Consider the following 20,347-nt stretch of genomic DNA (forward strand, 5'->3'; position numbering starts at 1 on the left):
GTCTCTTCTTTTGGTTTTCTATATCCAGGGTTGTTTCCATGTGTTCTTTCTTGATTGCTTCTATTTCCATTTTTAATTCCTTCAACTGTTTGATTGTGTTTTCCTGGAATTCTTTCAGGGATTTTTGCGATTCCTCTCTGTAGGCTTTTACTTGTTTATTAATGTTTTCCTGTGCTTCCCTAAGTGTGTTCAGGTCTTTCCTGAAGTCCTCCAGCATCATGATCAAATATGATTTTGAAACTAGATCTTGCTTTTCTGGTGTGTTTGGATATTCCATGTTTGTTTTGGTGGGAGAATTGGGCTCCGATGATGGCATGTAGTCTTGGTTTCTGTTGCTTGGGTTCCTGCGCTTGCCTCTCGCCATCAGATTATCTCTAGTGTTACTTTGTTCTGCTATTTCTGACAGTGGCTAGACTGTCCTATAAGCCTGTGTGTCAGGAGTGCTGTAGACCTGTTTTCCTCTCTTTCAGTCAGTTATGGGGACAGAGTGTTCTGCTTTCGGGCGTGTAGTTTTTCCTCTCTACAGGTCTTCAGCTGTTCCTGTGGGCCTGTGTCTTGAGTTCACCAGGCAGCTTTCTTGCAGCAGAAAATTTGGTCTTACCTGTGGTCCCGAGGCTCAGGTTTGCTCGTGGGGTGCTGTCCAGGGGCTCTCTGCAGCGGCAGCAACCAGGAAGACCTGTGCCGCCCTTTCCGGGAGCTTCAGTGCACCAGGGTTCCAGATGGTCTTTGGCTTTTTCCTCTGGCGTCCGAGATGTGTGTGCAGGGAGCAGTCTCTTCTGGTTTCCCAGGCCTGTCTGCCTCTCTGAAGGTTTAGCTCTCCCTCCCACGGGATTTGGGTGCAGAGAACTGTTTATCCGGTCTGTTTCCTTCAGGGTCCGGCGGTGTCTCTGGCAGGGGTCCTGCCGCTCCTGGGCCCTCCCCCACGGGAGCCCAGAGGCCTTATACAGTTTCCTCTTGGGCCAGGGATGTGGGCAGGGGTGAGCAGTGTTGGTGGTCTCTTCCGCTCTGCAGCCTCAGGAGTCAAGATTTTCTTCTTTATCTTTTCCTATCTTCTTGTTCCACTCCATAGTCCTGCTTAAAAGGAACCATTTTCCTTCTGAGATGGGCTTATACTCACCTTCCCAGGAAACATTCCATTTTCTCCAAGTAGGGATTCCTTTATTTGAGCTCACTCCAGCTCATACTGATTGTAGGTTCATTGTATGCTGATTACAAGCTGCCCTGAGGCCCACATTTAATAAGCACTGGAGATGTTCCTTATGTAACTATTAGTATAATTAGCACTGCACCGTGGCTTTTGTTAGTGACATTGTGCTGGGCCGTTCACTATTGGCTTTCTCATTTCACTCAACAATTCTACAGATGCGTATTGTGATTAGCTCTATTTTGTACATGAGGAAATTATGTTTTAGGGATTAAGTAGGTGCAAGCATGATACATCAACCCATATAGTCATTATTTACCCCATTGGCCTGGGGGACGCTGAACAAAAGAACATGTTTTTGTTTCACGAGTACCTTTGGAATCCACTTGAGTACTTTGTATTGCCGTTTTCAAGCTACACTGTGACCCCCTTTCTGAATATGCATGTTTATTGGTTTATTTTCTTTGGCTTCTGCTAATAAGAGACACACAGGCTTAGGAGAATGCAGCAACAGCGGCTCCAGTGATTTTCCAATGTGACTGTCTACTTTTGTTGAGTGCATGACTCGTGTACATCATATACTTTAGAGCCTCTAGGAGGCTGAAAGTGAGAAAAACTTATTTGTGGCATATTTACCTCTTTCAGCAGTTTGAGTTACTCTAGTCAGTATGTCTGCTCCATCTGGTAGTCCAATCTTCAGCAGTATCAGTGAAGGAAAATCACCCCAGATAGTGGAAGTGATTTGTTCCAGGTGAGAACTGGATCCTGCATGGTCAGGTTCAGGGTCCCCCAGCTTGTTGCCTTTATCATCTGCTTCTCACCAAAGGGGACTTGGAAAATACACAGGACGATGTTTCAAAGCACTGAAGTCCCCTGCAGCAAGAGCCAAGGCAGGCTCATTCTTCCTAGAGTCTAAAGCGTGGCACTGGCTGAGCATAGACAATAGAAAATAACAGCTATGGCATTTGTGTCACATTTATAGGCATGTACGAACTTATACTCAGTAGGATTTAATAAAAATCAAGATGTTTTGGTAGCACAAAAGCGAGCTCCAAGTTTACAATCAGGTTTTTTGCTTTCACACAAGATCTCTGTGAATAAGTATTGTGCTTGCTTTCTTCACTCATATAGGGGGCATGTTTGCTCTCAGCCAGGGTCACACGAGACAAAATACTACTAGATATAATAGCATTTATCAGATTCATATGGTGTGCCAGGCATTGTCCCACATACACTGAATGGATGATTTTATTTATATCTCAAAATAACCCACTGAAATGGGCTCCCTCATTCTTCTTACAGATGAAAACGAATTAGGCAGTAAGGGGCTCTTGGATCTGTGACTACAAAGCCAGGGTCATCATGCTGAGCTACCTGACCCAGCTCTTCTCATCCTGAGTTGCATAGTAGAATTACCCAAGAAGATTGCAAAGTTCTCAGTGACCAGGCTTTGCCCTCAAGAAATTCTGGTTTAATTGGCCAGAAGTGAAGTGTAGCCATCAATCCTTTCCGCTGTTCCCCAGCTGATTCTCATGGCAGCCAGACTGAGTACTAATGGAGAGCAGGGATCCAGGAAATGTGTTGAATCTCAATCAGGATGACTTAACCTTGACAGCTGCAAATCAGTTTGAATGCCGAGTGCACTGTAAAATTAAGTACATCCCACATGCAGGACACAATGAGGTAAGTTCTTTGACCACTGGATATTAGTTAAGCCGGTATGTATGCAGGGTCCTCTCTGCTCACACTGTTGACCAGGCTAACAGACCCGTGCAGAGCATCTTTAGGGAAAGAGAAAAGTTGGAGGGGTGTGAGAAGATGATGGCAAAATGCAAATAAATGGAGAAAGGAGAAATAGCTTCTTACGAAAGATGTGTAGAATCACCAGGGCATGCATCAGCGTACACAATACAACACAGTCTGATCCTCAGTTGGTTTTACTATTGTGATTCTCTGTGCACAGTTATGCCCTATTACTATTGGCAGCCATGGAGGACCACTCTCATCCAATCTCATGCAAACTACCACTTGGCATGTTTGCTGCAGCTGTCTGAAACATATTGTCAGAATGACAAATTGTGTGTGCACCCACAAATGAAAAACAAAAGTGCTCGTTCAAAATGATATGTAAATAATAAATGCTATGTAGTTAAATCACATTTCCAAATAAATTATTTATATATTTATAACTTTATTTGTGCAGTTATATTAAATAAATATATGAAGGAAGTCTAGAAACAAAAACAGTATTCACGGCAATCTTTTGAGAAGTGCTTGTGTGGTCTGAACATGGCTTTTCTCCCAGAGGTGCCTGTATTGAATGCTGGGGTTTCAGCTTCTGTGTATCTAGAAACTTTAGAAGGTAGAACCTACCTTGATAAAGCAGATCACTCTGAAAGTTGTTCTTGGTCTCTGCTCTTGTTTGTCCTCTTTCCTTCCTACCCACCAACATGTGAACATACTATATAGCTCCGCCTCACCACGCTAAGAGACATGGTGTCCAAGAGAGTGGGTGAAACAACTCTGAAGTTGTTTCCATATAAACCTTCCCTCCCTTAAGTTCATTCTGTCAGCCATTTGGTTACAACAATGGAAATGTCTCTCTAATAAAGCACAGATAACTCCAGTTTCCACTTTCCACCTAACAAAACGTCATTGTACTTCCTCCTTGGTACTAGAGGTTAGTAATGCACTGAAGACATTGACAGTGTATTTTACCTTCATGACTTCGTCTAGTCCTCTCAGTAATGCTGTGAATCAATGCTTTTAATATTTGTTTTGTTAAGGTGAAGCCAAGGAACACAGGTAAAAGGAATATTTCTCCAGTATCACCCTACTAAAAAAATATTTGAGTTAGAATGTAGCTGTTAATATAAAATTTCAAGAGGAAGCAGGGCTTGGTTGACATATGCCTTTAGTCTCAGTAGTCTGGAGGGAGGTAGATATCTGTGAGTTCCAGGCCAACCTCATCTACCTAGTCAGCTCAAGACCAGCTGGAGGTACATAGATTATAACAGGAGAAAGCCAAATGATTTTAACTCTAGTCTTCATCCTCTCCACTGTTCTGTTTCTTCTTACCATGTCTTGAACTTCTGTTGTACACTCAGCTCTGTAGATCCTTGTCTAACATCCATTTCAGCCTAGATACTACTTCTTACTTCAACCCTGGTTGTTCAGCTCAACATGTTGGGAATTGGACTGTACTTTCCGTCCCTTCACAGCCACTGTGTCCAAAAGCTGATGAGCTGGACCAGAATCCCCAATTCAAACATGGAGCCCTAGCTTTCCATTTTGGAAAATTATGGTGTGTGTGTGTGTGTGTGTGTGTGTGTGTGTGTGTGTGTGTGTGTGTGTGAAGATAGCAATCTCTTCAGAAAAAGGACATGAGTAGGAGGCTCATAAACCTAGAATCCAAACTCATTCTCCTAATCCCCTCCCATCTCCAGAATGATTTTTTGCTTAACACTATTTTAAGTCTAAAGACATAGAAGCATGAATAACTTGGAACTAAAATTAGTGCAAAGCCCTCACTTGGATCATCTTATCTGCACACCGAGGCCATATGAAAACTTCTAAGGAGGGAATGGAGTAGGAAGGTATGGTAGGAAGCAGCAACCACCACAGGGGAGGTAGGGCATGCTTTTTCCTTCTTTATTTCTAGGTTCTGGGTGAGGCAGGAACCTGGATTTTGGAGATCTGTTTCATTAAATCTGTATTTAGAATTGAAATGAAAAGGGAGGCTGGGAAGATGGCTCAGTGGTTAAAGTGCTTACTGACCCTGTATGAGGGCCTGCCTTTGGATCCTCCACACCCATATAAATCTGGGCATGGTGCCATGTCCCTATAACTAATACTAGTGGTTGGCAGAGAGACAGAGGGATCCATGCCAGCTGGCAAAGCTGAAGTTACTGAGATACTCTGGCTCAAAAAGTATGGAGGAGAGTGTCAGAGTAAGTCCTGATGTCCACCTCTGGCCTCCAGGTGAATGTAGATATACATGTACACACACTTCATGTACATGTGCACACACACACACACACACACACACACACACACACACACACACACTAATGAATGAATGAAATAAATAAATAGTAAAAAGACATTGGTTAAAGACTCAATTTCCTTCTTTCTTGATTTTATGCCTTTCTACCTTTCTGTGTGATGGACCATATTGGAATCAGGGCCACCAAAGAGAAAATTAAAGGTAAATGAGGTGATGGCAATGGGACTTGCCCCATTATAACCAGTGCTCTTCTTAGAAGAGAAAGTAGAAATTCGGGATTTAGAAATGGCTACAAGGAGATGGCCATCTTCAAGGCCAGGAGAAATGAAACTTTCTTTCTCAGCTGTCTCAGACTTCCAGGACTCAGAACTGAGAGTCACTTCCTGTTGATGTAGCCTCCAGTCTGTGGGCTATTTCTCAGGGTAGTCCCATCAGACAGATTTGTAGACAGCTCTGGTCTACAAATCCTACTCGAAGTGGAGAACTTCCTCTTAGTTCGTGTATTCTTGGGTGTGGCAACAGCAGATGCATTAGAAACTGTCAAGGTTGGGTAGAGTGCTTTAGGTCAGTTCATTTCATTGTCAAAAAACACTTTCATATTCATGAAAAGTTTTTGACTCTAATGACCCACAATGCATAAACACTTTCTGGAAATTCTCTTTGTTTTGCACCCCTGGTCTTTGGTGTCTTTTAAGTGGTCCAACCTTTAGCAGAGAAACCACTTTGATGTCTGCCCCAATTTTATTTTTGCTATAAAATCTCTGCCAGGCAGGAAGCCAAGATGGAAACTTCTGCCACCTTCAGCCTCATAATTGAACCCAGAATTGAGAGACAGATCAAATGATCCTAAATTAATAACAATGACAAATTGCCTTCGGATGGCACTTGCACACAAAATGAAACACTTCCATTAAACAAATGTTATGTCATCAAGAAACCCATTAATAGTTCTGCTGTGATCATAGCACTATAATTTTTCTCATCACTGTTAATAACCAGCAAAGTTATAATTGCATATGGGGCTTAATTAAAACTTTCTATCCTATTAATGAATGCCCATGCTTCAGATCTCCCATTAAACGGCTCTCAAAATTGAGACCATATTTTTTGAGGTGTCAGTTCTTGGAACACATGAGAAGGTGTAGACAAAGATGTGGTCGGATTATAAAATCTCAACATGCCACAGTTACTAATCCGTGGATGGTAAAGGCAGAATTGGTCTTACACATTATTTAAACTTAAGTGTTTTAGGCTTCACTCTTACTGCAAGAAAATAAAGTGTCATAATTATTCTTTATTTAAATGTTCTTGTTCAATATCTTGATTAAATTCTTTCCTCTCCCCCAACAAATCATCCCAGATTATCTCCCTCCCTAACCAGCAAACTTCATGTTCTTTCTCTCTTGTAAAAATACAAAACAAAACAAAAGAAGCACAAAATATCCATATTTGCACTGTTTCTGACAAACAGCACGCTGACCATGGAATAACATAGAAATATTTATATTTAGAATCTATCATGCCAATCAAACATGTTTTTATTGATATCCATAAGTAACATTTCATATTTGATAAAAGAATTCTAGTGGAATAAGAACTTAATACAAAGTGTGTTATAATCTTTTAAAATTTAAGTTAAATATGCTCATTTTAATATCATCTGAACTGTAATATACCTATGTTTTATGCACATGTAATGCCATTATACTAGCTAAATGGATTTTCCTTTAATGGGTGCAATAATATTTTAATTACTTGTAATTGGTCATTATTTATTTTTATTCAATTAGAGTAGAGTTATCGTTTGGTATGTTAAATCCCAGTGTGCTCAGGGCAAAGCTGGAAAAATTGCAAGAGTGAGCTTATATACAAAGATTTATGTCAGCTTGGGAAACAGTGAAACACAACCTCAAATTCTTATCCACATGGTCACATATGACATTACTATGAATATTGTTTTATATATTGTGTAGTGTTCATGTGCTGAGGTTATGTGAAATATAAGTGATGTACTAAATTAACAGAACTTCTTTGAACGTATTGAATAAAATGCATTTGCGCTTTCTTTTTTTGGGATATCTACATGCATATATTTCCTTTGAATTATATTGCTTTTTTATTTTCTTGTAAATGTTTACATTCCTAGCCATTATAAGTGTAGAATAGTTATTAGCAACTTTTTTGAAATTGAAAATCTGTCCTTTGAAAATTTACCTGGCATTAAAGGAGATTCTATATATAAACTCTGTGGATGCGCACTCTTTATGCTTCATTAATGATCATCGAGTCTTGAATTTTTACTCTAGGCTCATGATTAATAGATACTTTCACACGGGACTTAAGTCAGGCTCATTGACAAGCCTACAGCTCATCAACTTAACAGCTGAGAGCTGAGATCAGTAAGGCGAGGGCTGTGAGGAGGATGAATGGATTAACAGCTGAGAGCAGAGGTCAGTAAGGGGAAGGGTGTGAGGAGGATGAATGGATTAGACGGAGCACAGATCTTTTGATTTAGAGGCATAAACTTTCCTACTATACTCTGTGTTTATGATGTATATAGTATGCCATTCTGGCCATTACAACTGTCATTCTGGGAAGAATGCTTATGATAATAAATAAAACATGCATTTCAAAGGAGAGAGTTAGCTGTCACTTAGCAGACAAGATGCATTTCACAAAGGCCCCCAAGCGCCCCTGGAAGCCCTGATGCTACCAACTCATTCTAGTTATGGATGGAGGGAACCACAGGGATATTGTGCATTCTAAACTCCTGCATTTTTCTATACAATCTAGGGGGAAATTAACTTTAGATAAATGGTAGAATATTAGTTATTGAGTAACCAAGTGGTATAAATGGTTGGCAGAACTTTAAACATAGAGGTGGTAGAAGGAAAGTGGCAGAGAAGCTGAAAAGACAAATTGAACCTGGAAAATTTTAATTCAGTAAGTATTGAGTTTCTACATCTTTCACGTTCTGCTCCAGTTACTGGGTTGATGAGAAACAAATCAGATAAAGGTTTTGCGTTGATCTACGTCCATAAGTACAGGAACTGGAGAATGCTCTGGGTGAGTGAAGGACTGAGTGGCCAGGCATGTTATTGCCATGAGGTGGCCATGTCAAAGATGCTAGAGCCTCAGAACCATGGAAAAGTGGCCAAAGCTTTCTTTTGGGGAGAGGCTTAGAGACATGGCAATGAATTCCTCTGTCTAAGTGTGGATCTGAGTAGTGTGTGCAGGAAATATTAACCAGAATAACACCGCTTTCTTCCATGTTTATGGCCTGAAGACTGCTCCTCTACAGAGACGGTGCCTACTGAGATGAGTTGCCTCATCTGTATACCATATGACCTACTTCCTTGTTTATCTGTGTGTAATAATCCTGTCTCCTTGTTTAGCTGTGCACAAGTCTGCCTCTCAACTTAACTCTAGATATTAAATATGAAGAACTTCCAGAGTTCTCTTCAGCAGAGACTCCAGATCATATGATTTAGTTACTGTTACATTTCTGTGAAGAGACACCATGACCAAGGCAGTTGCTAGAAGAAAGCATGTAACTGGGGGCTTGCTTACAGTTTCAGAGGGTGAGTTCACTATCATCATGATAGGGAGCATAGCAGCAGGCATACAGACGTGGTGCTGGGGCAATAGCTGATAATGTGCAACCTGATCTGAGGAAGGAGGGAGGGAGGGAGAGAGAGAGAGAGAGAGAGAGAGAGAGAGAGAGAGAGAGAGAGAGAGAGAGAGAGAGAGAGAGAGAGATATTTGGTATGGGCTTTTGAAACCTCAAAGCCCACATCTCCCAGTGACACATCTCCAACAACAAGGACTGTGGTGGGTTGAGCAGGTATGGTCCCCACAGACTCATGTGTTTGAATGTCTGCCCTGTAGGGTGTGGTCTTATTAGAGTAGGTGTAGCCTTGTTGGATTAAGGATCTCACTGTTGGGGCAGGCTTTGAGGTCTTCTATGATCAAGTTATGCCCAGACTTTGCCTGCTACTCATGATGATGATGATAATCCTCTGACCCTCTGAAGCTGTAAGCAAGCCCAGGTTTTCCTTGATAAGAGTTGCCATAGTTATTGTGTCTCTTCACAGCAATAAAACCCAAACTAAGACAAGGTCCCACCTTGTAATTCATCCTAAACAGGTCAACCAACTGGAAACAGACATTAAATAATTGAGCTTATGGAGGCCATTCTTATTCAAAACACCAAAACCAGCCAATTCCAGTTTTCTCTCCACGTGTTTGTCTGTCTTTTCTTAATTTCCTTGACACTGCAGTTTGGTCTAGCAGAGCTAGATGTGGCACACAAGGGAGAAAATAGTTTACTGAGAGGCAAAAGATCTTGGGCAGTCATGTTGCTGACAACTTTACAAAATTGGCTTCTGATGTCACTAAGGGACACTGGGAAAAAGTCCATGGAGCCTCAACTTACCCAAAGAACTATAGGCAACTGAGTAAACCTGGGGTTGGGAGGAGGGGGTTCTACTCAGGGAAGAGCACACCAACTGGTTGTCCAGTGCCAAATGTTCAGCCCTGAAAACTTGCATGCAGGTAACATTATATGGACTGAACATCTTATATTTAGGAATATATATGTATATTCAAAAACATACATGCATACAATAATAATTGATAAAAAAGAGGCAATGAATTTGAAGGGGAGTTGGGGCAGGATATATGAAAGGTTGGGTGAGAAGAGGGGCAGAGGAGAAATGTAGCTAAGTTGCAGTCTCAAAAGCCCACAGTAACAACAACAACAGCAACAACAACAACAACAACAACAACAACAACAACAACAACAAAAAAAACCCAACAACTACAATCAGTTGAAACTCTAAAAATTCAGACTTTGCAGCTAGCCTTGGGTTTGAGACTTCCTTTTGAGGTTTGTGGTCACAGTAAAGCCACATAATATCTCTCAGCAGCTTCCTTCCTTGTGAATTCAAGATAATTATTAATATATATTTTTTGTCGAGAAGCTCTGCTGGGATTTTATAAAGCTTACATAAAGATTTTAATGTGCCACCTGATGCTTCGTGCATTCACTAAATTGTAGCATCATTTAAAATGTATTCTTGAGAATTTCATAAATGTGTTCAAAATATTTCGATCATGCCCACCTCAACTCTCCCTTTCCAGCATCTCCCAGACCCCACTACCATTTCCCCTTCCAACTTTATGTCCTCTTCTTCTCTTTTAGAATTTACTGAGTTTAATTTATTCTGTTCATATACGCATGAGTATAGAACCATCCACTGAAATCTGAATAAGTTTCCAGGAGCTGCATTCCTGGGAAAACATGACCTTCTTTCCCTGAGCAGTCATCAACTGCCAATAGCTGTTCAATTAAGAGTGGGACGACGTAAGTCCCTCTATTATCCATGCTGCAGTGTTTGACCTGATCATGTCCTGATTTTATCTGGGCAGCTGTGTCTTCTGTCAACACACAAGTGCAATGACTTGCCATTAACCGCAAACTGTCAAAGTCCTTCCATTATGTCACATCTGCATGCAATATAGAAATACTGACGTAATTTAGAGTTGTAGAGATGAGATTAGGGAACATAGTTAATCTGAATGTAGGCTGAATAATTGATACATATTCTTGACCCTTTTATGTGTTCATGGCCTTTGCAATGTGACCTAAGCAGATCATTCCATCTTCATGAGAAAAGTTGTATTGCCTTGTCGCTTACTTTAGTTTACCATCTGTCTCCTTTTACCAATGGATCCTAGCAACCATAAGGTAATGGGAGGTTGGAATGGCACTTGTGGGATTGTGTATATGGTTGTCTAACCCATGTGACTAGTGATACTTGCTAACATGATTGTCCTTGAAGGAAGATGAGAAGCACTGAATTGACACAGAGTCACAAAACTTTAGATTGAAACTTAGTCACCTCTAAGCCTAACTTAGATCAGCAATTTCCAAACTCATGACCAAGACATAAATGCTTATTGATGTGTGCCAATTAGATGCTTTACAGTGATGTTTCATTGGTTGGAAGTGAGTGGTCAAGCATGATATTTTAAAGAAATAATAAGTTGAAATTGGATATTAAAGTAAAGAAGAAAGGGGGTGTTAAAATATAATGCAGGAAAAATGTCAATTGTTTTATTTATACTGCAAATGTTGTCCCCCTCCTTGGTCTCCCTTCCATGAGTTCTTCACCTCAACTACCCTCCTTTTTGCTCCTGAGAAGGTGATCCCCTACCCACTCACCCACTCCCACCCAATCGCTAATCGCTTTAGCATCTCCCTTCTCTGGAGCGTCGAGTTTTTACAGGATTAAGTGCATCCTTTCCCACGGAGGCCAGAAAAGGCAGTCCTCTGCTTTGTAGAGGTCCATGTGTATCAGGGCCATGGACCAGCCCATGTATGCTCTTTGGTTGGTGGCTTAGTTTCTGGGAGCTCTGAGGGGTCTGGGTTAGTTGATGTTGCTCTTCCTCTGGGATTGCAATCCCCTTTATCTCCTTCAATCCCCTCACTCTTTCATCGGGGTTCTTGAGCTCAGTCCAATGGCTGGCTGTATCTGCATCTGCCTCAGTCAGCTGCTGGTAGAGACTCTCAGAGGACAGCCATGCTAAGGTCCTGTCTGTAAGCACAAGATGGTATTAGTAATAGTGCCAGGGTTTGGTGTCTGTGCATAGGATGGGTCCCAAGTTGGGGAGGGGGGAGTGTATGGATGGCTTTTCCTTCAGTTTCTGCTCCATTTTTGTCCCTTAATTTCCTTTATATAGGAACAATTCTGGGTCAAAAATGTTGACGAGTGGGTGGCCCTGTACCACAAATGGGGGCCATGTTTATTTACTAGAGTGGGTCTCTTTGGTTTCCATCTCCCCACTGTTGGGTATTTCAACTAAGGTCCTCACTATTGGGTTCTGGGAACCTCTCACATCCCTGGTAACTTGGATGTTCTAGAGGTTCCTCCCCTGCCTCCCCACCCCACACTGCTGAATATTTCTATTCACTATTTTAGCCCTCTGGGCTTCTCTCCTGTCTCCCGCATACCTGATCCTGTCTCCCTTCCTTCCCTCCTCTCCTCTCCCATCAAGGTCCCTTCCTCTTTCTGCCTCCTGTGATTATTTTATTCCCCCTTTTAAGTGGGATTGAAGTAGTCAATTGTTTTATTCCCCCTTCTAAGTGGGATTGGGTCTTCCTTCTTGTTAAGCTTCACGTGGTCAATGAGTTGTATCATGGGTATTTTGAACTTTTTGGCTAATATCCACTTATCAGTGAGCACATACTGTGTTTTGTTTGTCCTTTTGGGTCTGGAGTTAACTCACTTAGGATGATATTTTCTAGTTTCATCCATTTGCCTGCAAAATTCATGATGTCCTTGTTTTTAATAGTCAAGTAGTATTCCATTGTGTAATAAACCACATTTTCTGTATCCATTCTTTTGTTGAGGGACATCTGAGTTGTTTCCAGCTTCTGGCTATTATAAAGACTGTTATGAACATAGTGGAGCAACTGTCCTTGAGATATGGTGGGATATATTTTGAGTATATGCCCAGGAGTGGTGTAGTTGCATCTTTAGGTAGAATTATTTCCAACCTTCGGAGGAACTGCCAGATTTATTTCCAGAATGGTTGTACCAGTTTGCAATCCCACCAGCAATGGAAAAGTGTTCCTCTTCCTCTGCATTCTTGCCAGTATATGCTGTCACTTGATTTTTTTATCTTAACCATTCTAATTGTTGTAAGGTGGAATCTCAGGGTTGTTTTGATTTGCCATTTCCCTGGTGACTAAGGGTGTTGAACATTTCTTTAAGTGCTTCTTGGCCATTTGAGATTCCTCAGTTGAGAATTCTCTGTTTAGCTTTGTACTCCATTTTAAAATTGCATTATTTGGTTTTCTGGAGTCTAACTTCTTGAGTTCTTTGTATGTTTTGGATATTAGTTCTCTATTGGATATAGGGTTGGTAAAGATCTTCTCCCAATCTTTTGTTTGCTCCTTTGTCTTATTGCCAGTGTCCTTTGCCTTACAGAAGCTTTTCAGTTTCATGAGATCCCAATTGTCAATTGTTGATCTTAGAGCTAGAGGCATTAGTGTTTTCTGTTCAGGAATTTTCCCTTGTGCCAATGCATTCAAGGCTACTTCTTACTTTCTCTTCTGGTTTTATGTAGAGGTCCTTGATTCACTTGGACTTGAGCTTTGTACAAAGTGATAAATACAGATGAATTTTTGAATTTTCTCAATTTCTGTTGTTAGGTTTCTCCTTTCATTTCTGATTTTGTTAATTTGGACACTGTCTCTGTGGCCTTTAGTTAGTTTGGCTAAGGGCTTATCTATCTTGTTGATTTTCTCAAAGAACAACCTCTTGTTTTTGTTGATTCTTTGTATTGTTCTCTTTGGTTCTAATTGGTTGATTTCAGCCCTGAGTTTGATTATTTCCTGCCCTCTACTTATCTTGGGTGTGTTTGCCTTTTTTTTTTTTTAAAGCTTTCAGGTATGCTGTTATGTTCCTAGTGTAGGATCTTTCTTTTTGAAAGTACTTAGTGCTTTGAATTTCCCCCTTAGCACTGCTTTCATTGTGTCGTGTAAGTTCAATTATGCTGTGCCTTTTTTTCCTTAAATTCTTAAAAGTCTTTAATTTCTTCCCTGACCAAGTTGTCATTGAGTAAAGAGTTGTTCAATTTTCATGGGTATGTGTGATTTTTTTTATTGCTTTTGTTGTGATTGAAGACCAGCCTTAGTCTTTGGTGATCTGATAGAACGCATGGGATTATTTCAATCTTCTTGTATGTATTGAGGCTTGTTTTGTGTGCAATTATATGGTCTATTTTAGAGATGGTACCATGTGGTGGTAAGAAGAAGGTACATTCTTTTGTTTTAGGGTGAAATGTTCTGTAGATATCTGTTAGATGCATTTAGTTCATAACTTCTGTTAATTTTACTGTGTCTAAAACAAAATGAAAAGAAAAGAAAAAATATTCTACATCCAGAAGGTCCTAAATGACTCAAAGACCTAGCAATGCATTTGACAAGGAAATAGGAGACTTGAAATTTACAATGATAAAATTCTGAAAAAAGAAATTAAATAAATCTACACAAATAGAAAACAAAATTCTACCAAGCCCCAAATCTCTGAGTTGTGTGGAGCTCAGAGTTTGTTCTGAGGTCTGAAGTGCCAGAGCATTGCTCACCATTTTGGTATTTGGGTTTTGACAGGAGCAAACCATCTAAGGTTAGTGAAGGAAACATGGCAAAGAGACAATAGACACAAAAATGAAGCTAAGATGGGAGAATGACATTGTGTGTACTAAACAACAAATGGAAACGTGTTGAATTATTTACAATGTAATTGTGGACTAATGGCGATATATTGCTATTCTAGGTATTGCCTATTTTTTAGATTGTTTCGTCTGCAGCCCCTTCAAGCTGTTACAGGCCATGTCTTAAAGACAAAATAAAATCTTTAATTGGTATGAAAGTATCCCCTAGGTATTCTTTTGTGTTATAGTGTTTGCCAATGATAACTCAATATACTTCATAGACTCTAAGGATATTATTATCTTTCTTGTGACTCTGCTTAGATACTTAACAAAATCTAATTAAAGAAGGAAGTGTACATTTTGGTGCATTGTGGGATAGGCATGGCAGCAGGCGATGAAGCAGACAGTCCCACTGTAGCTAAAAACCAGATAGAGCAAATTCTGAAAACTCTGCTCACCCCTTCTCACTCAGTTCATGACCTCAGCCTAGGGAATGGTACCATCCACATGAAGGAAGGGCCTACCTACCTCTATCACCCACCAAAACTTCTCTCACATACATGCCCCAGGGCGAATTTCTATACTTATTCAAAACCTCATCACGCTGATGCTCTAGACTGACCAGCACTGAGCACCTCAGTCCTGAAGAATGGATGCTTAGACCACACTTACACAGAGCTCAGGGGGATGTTTTAGTTACACATTCCTTTCTGTAGTTGCAGTATAGAACATTTGCAAAGTTTTATTGGAAAACCTTGGGAGGCTGGAGGAAGCCTCTTTCAATAGGTTTACAAGATCACCTGAACATGTTTCAGAAGTAGAACTCTTTGAATTCTTGACCACAAATCACCTGTTTTCATTTGAGGTCTTGGGGGAGGATTCTAGTTGACTGGTTAGAATAACTGCTTCTTCAGTAGTGTAATCACCAGGAGGCTATGTGATATAAACTCTCATTCTGATGAATAGAACTGGTTAATTTTCTAGCTACTTCTGAGTATAACAGGTGCCTTATGATCCAGCAGTTCTCAAACTGTTATTTAGACTTTCACTTACCTGAGAAAAAGAATAGTAAAGACTTTATTTCACAAATTTCAACAGGTGTGAAGGAGCTATAGGAGCCAATGTTTTAGTGAGATAAATACCTGACCAGTCTTACAACCGTGTCCCCAGGCAGTAGTGATCCATTGCTTTTTCACGGTTTTCTTACAAATTATGTATTACTCAAAGTCTAGTTCTTTAAAAATAATTATCCAAATAGCCAGACAACATATTTACCACCAATTGTGGTAGATTAAAAATATTCTGGGGTCTGGAGAGATGGCTCAGTGGTTAAGAGCGCTGTCTTATTTTCCAGAGAACTTGGATTTGATTCCTAATACCCACATACTAGCTGACAATCTTCTATAGCTCTGGTTCCAGGAACTTCAACATTCTATTCTGACCTCCATAGGCAATTCATACACATGGTACATAAACATCTATGCAGGCAAAACACTTATGCAAATAAATAAAAGTAAATAAATCTTAAAAAATTCTATAGTAAAAACAATGACTTCATGAAATTCTTAGGCAAATGGATGGAACTAGAAAATGTCATCGTGAGTGAGGAAACCCAATCACAAAAAAACTCACATGGCATGTACTCACTGATAAGTGGATATTAGGCCAAAAGCTTGAATTACCCAAGATACAATCCACAGCCCACATGAAGCTCAAGAAGGACGACCAAAGGGTGGATGCTCCAGTCCTTCTTTTTTTTTTTTTTCTCTTTTTTCTTTTTTTCGGAGCTGGGGACCGAACCCAGGGCCTTGCGCTTGTTAGGCAAGCGCTCTACCACTGAGCTAAATCCCCAACCCCTCTCCAGTCCTTCTTAAAGGGGGAAGAAAAATATTCACAGGAGGAGATACAGAGACAGAGTTTGGAGCAGAGACTGAAGGAAAGGCCATCCAGAGACTGCCCCACCTGGGTATCCGGCCCATCCGGCTGTACAAACAGTCATCAAACCCAGATAATACTGCTGATGCCAAGAAGTGTATGCTGACAGGAACCTGATATATCTGTCTCCTGAGAGGCTGTGTCATAGCATGACAAACACAGAGGCAAATGCTCGCAGCCAACCATTGAACTAAGAATGAGGTCCCCATTGGAGGAATTAAAGAAATGATCGAAGGAGCTGAATGGGTTTGCAGCCACATAAGAACAATATCAACCAAACAGAGCTTTCAGTGACTAAACCAGTACCCAAAGAGTACACATGGACAGACCCACGGCTCCAACTGCATATGTAGCAGAGGATGGCCTTGTTGGGCATCAATGGGGGGAGAAGCCCTTGGTCCTGCAAAGGCTTGATGCCCCAGTGTAGGAGAATGTCAGAGTGGAGAGATAGGAACAGGTGGGTTGGGGAACATCCTCATAGAAGTAGGGGGAGGGGGGATCAGATAGGAATTTTATGGATAGGAAATGGGGAAAGGGTATAACATTTGAAATGTAAATAAAAAATATCCAATAAAAAAGAAATCCCCCCAAAAGCATCCTATAGACAGTCTAGATATTTAAAAATTCCTTCTGAACCCAATTCTCTGCACTCATGAACTTGTGCAGTTGTGGTTGTCTTCACATGATCAAGCCAGTCAATATTCACGCACTGAATGTGTCTTAGGGCTATTGTTGTGGCCAAGAAACACCAGGACAAAAGCAACTTGGAGAGGGAAGAGTTTATTTTGTTTACACTTCCAAATCACTGTTCAGCATCAAAAGAAGTTGGGGCAGGAACTCAAACACAGCAGGAACCTCAGGCAGAAGTTGATGCAGTGGCCATGGAGGAATGCTGCTTACTGGTTTGGTTTCCATAGTTTGTTTAGCATACTTTTTTTTTATAAAACCCATGATCGCCAGCCCTGGGATGGCATCACCCATAATGGAATGAGCCCTCCTCCATCAATCAGTAACTAAGAAATGCCTTACAGGGATGCCTACAGCCCAACTTACGAAGGCATTGTCTTTTTTTTTTTTTAATTTAACACAGTCACTTGTTTTTCTTTTCAGCTATAAAACAGATATGATACAGTTGTGATCCAAACATGAGATGTTTCTTATAAGTGCATGATGACTCTGATAGGAATGATTTGGAACCTAGAGAAGGTGGCACTTTGCTGGAGAATGCAAGTCATTTGGAAATGGACTTGAGGTTTTAAGACCAATCCCCACTTGCTATTCCTTTCCATGTTCTGACTGCAGTTGCGCTGTGACCAACAGCCTCCTCCTCTATACCTTCCCCACCATAACTTCCTTGGGTTATAAGCCAGAATGAAATTTTTCTCCTTAGAGTGTCCTCTTATCAGCTACTTGGTCACAGAAAAGAGAGAAGTAGTTAAAGGATGTGGTGGGTGTCTTGATGTGTCCAGCAGCAAAGTCATCCCTAAGGCTGTGAATCAGGGGGATCAGAAATCAGTCTTCCATGACCTCCAGGAACATCAGCACCAGGCCTGAAGTATATTTTAGGTGATTAAATAAACCTCTGTGAGTCGTTTACACCCTTCTTAGCTTGCAGTTGAGTGTAGTCCAGAGGAGTAGAGACTCTCAGAGTTCTGCAACACTGGCAGAAGTAAATCTTGTGACTGTGAGTAAAAATCTTCAGAAAAATAAGGAGAGATACTGTCAGGACGTATAAGATGCCATAAATGGGAGAATGGAAAATTACGGCTTTGTCATAACTCAAAATTTAAATGCAGCAGTTTAAAGATTAATGGAAGATAGTGGTGAGAAACTATTCATTAACAGAGATTAAAAAATAAGATTGCAACTTATTAACATTAAGATACTAGCCCAGAAGTCAACTTATTAGTAAGGATAAGATTTTCTGCCCAATCAAAGAGGACTTTTAAAAGCCAGAAAACTGTTGTTTTTGTGTCTCAGGAATCCATCCTAGGTGAGGGTCTTAGAATGGCTAGTAGCTTTGCTCTGTCAAACTCGATGGGATTGGATGGACATCATTTTCTCTGTCTCAAGGGAATTCTCTGTCTCATGGAATTTTTATATATTCCAAAACATTTACAATCATGAGTATAAAAGTTCGCTCCTCTCAGATGACTTTAGCTGGTGTCAAGTTGACATAAAAGTATCCAGCACAGAATGGAAAGAGGTTCATGTGTGCCACACTCTGAGAAGCTATGCACACTTGAGTGGAGAAGCGCACATCAGTATTCTTTAAGGGTCTATCTAGTTCCTGGAAGATTCACCATACTTCAGGGGGTGGTCCATACCCCCTGAAGAATATGGATAAGACAAATGGAGTCAATGGACTATTAAATTAAAAATTAAAAAGAACACTAAGATGTGGGACGGAGAAGTGGTAGTGGAGCTGGGAGGGGTTAGGAGAAGAGTTGGGAGTGACTGTGATCCAAATAGATTGCATGGAATTAGCAAAGAATTAATAAGATACTTCTTAAAATAGTCTTTGGTGAACATCATTATTAATTGTAAAACAATGCCATGCATGGAGTTTAAACATTTTTTGTAGGTTTTGCTTTGTTCTGTTTTAGGAGAGAGAGAGAGAGAGAGAGAGAGAGAGAGAGAGAGAGAGAGAGAGAGAGAGAGAGAGAGATACAGAGAGACAGAGAACATGAAGTCGTGTTGCTAGGGAAGGATCTGAAAGGACTCAGGAAGGGGTACGAATATGATCAAAAGATTATATAAAAACATCTTAAATAGAAAGAGAAGGAGGAATGGTATCCCATGAAAGCCACTACTGACTGAGGGATGCACAGATGACCTTGTATCATTGTTTACTGAAGAGGAAACCCAGAGAATAAGGGCTTTTTAATGGAATTAATTGCTGCTGGGCTTTGTACTCTCCGGGTCCTTTTTCTGGGGCTGTGGTGGGCATACATAGCAGCAGAGTTAGCATAAATGGTTTGCACAAAGGCTTAACACATGACAAAGACATCTTGAGAGCTTTCCAGAGGGCAATTTACTAGCATCATTTACCTACTTCAGGTTCTGGACATGACAATGCATAGAAAAGTAATTTTTTCCCTGTTTTCTTTCATTTTTTTAAGTTAAAGAACAGACAATTTAGGACTAGCATTTTTTTGGAAGAGGATCAACAGGAGGAGCATGCAACTTTCTAGGGTGTGGTGCAATTTCAAAGAGGAAATGATACCATGTCTCCTCTCAATTAATCTTACAGGGCTTCCCATCCAGGAATATCTGGAGGGTCCTGGCATTTCTGACAATAGACTGTTGAGCAGCAGACAAGAGGTAGCTCAGAATGAGAGCTGAGTCTTAGCTGATTTGCCTGTAGAGCCAGATGCTTCAGAGAGGACACCACATAGAAGACAGGTAGAAACCAGCATCTGGCTCCTATGAACTTAGAACCAGAAGGCTTGCTGGGTAATTTCTGTGTAAGTCACTATAATTACACATGTTCATACATATTCATTCACACGCTTCTAATTTCAGAGAAGAGAGAACTGAATAAATTGATTAATAATTTGATGACATTTGGTTTACCTAGCTCTCCAAGCTTCTTGAAGAGGTCTTGTGTCAATTTTCACTCAGAAGACCTAGCTACTGACCTTGCATAACCAAAGATTTACTGCTGTTGCGATCATTTAGGCATCCATTTATTTAAAAAAGTGCTCTGCATTATCTCTATGTGCTCTTTGAGGTAGAGCAGGCACGAGAGTGATCAGTAATTGGATTGTCAGCTTGGGAATAATCTGGTTGTGGAGGCACCACTCCCAGAATAGTGTGGCCAAGCACGAAAGGCTTTCATCACCGGCTGGACTTTCTGCATTCATGTCTCAGAGATGGAGAAACCCAAGATGCTTCTTGAAGTGGGAATGAGCATTATCTGGATGATGGATGGAAAACACTGTGGCCAAAGCATAGCAATGGGCAAGGCTTTGGTCTTTTAAAGGGTTTTAAAGTTTCGTGAGTATACATGTAAGAGAGTGATAACATATCACAAGCAT

Source organism: Rattus norvegicus, chromosome 4 (genome assembly GCF_021556685.1).
Source record: "Rattus norvegicus strain SHRSP/BbbUtx chromosome 4, alternate assembly SHRSP_T2T, whole genome shotgun sequence".
In the NCBI taxonomy this organism is placed as follows: domain Eukaryota; kingdom Metazoa; phylum Chordata; class Mammalia; order Rodentia; family Muridae; genus Rattus; species Rattus norvegicus.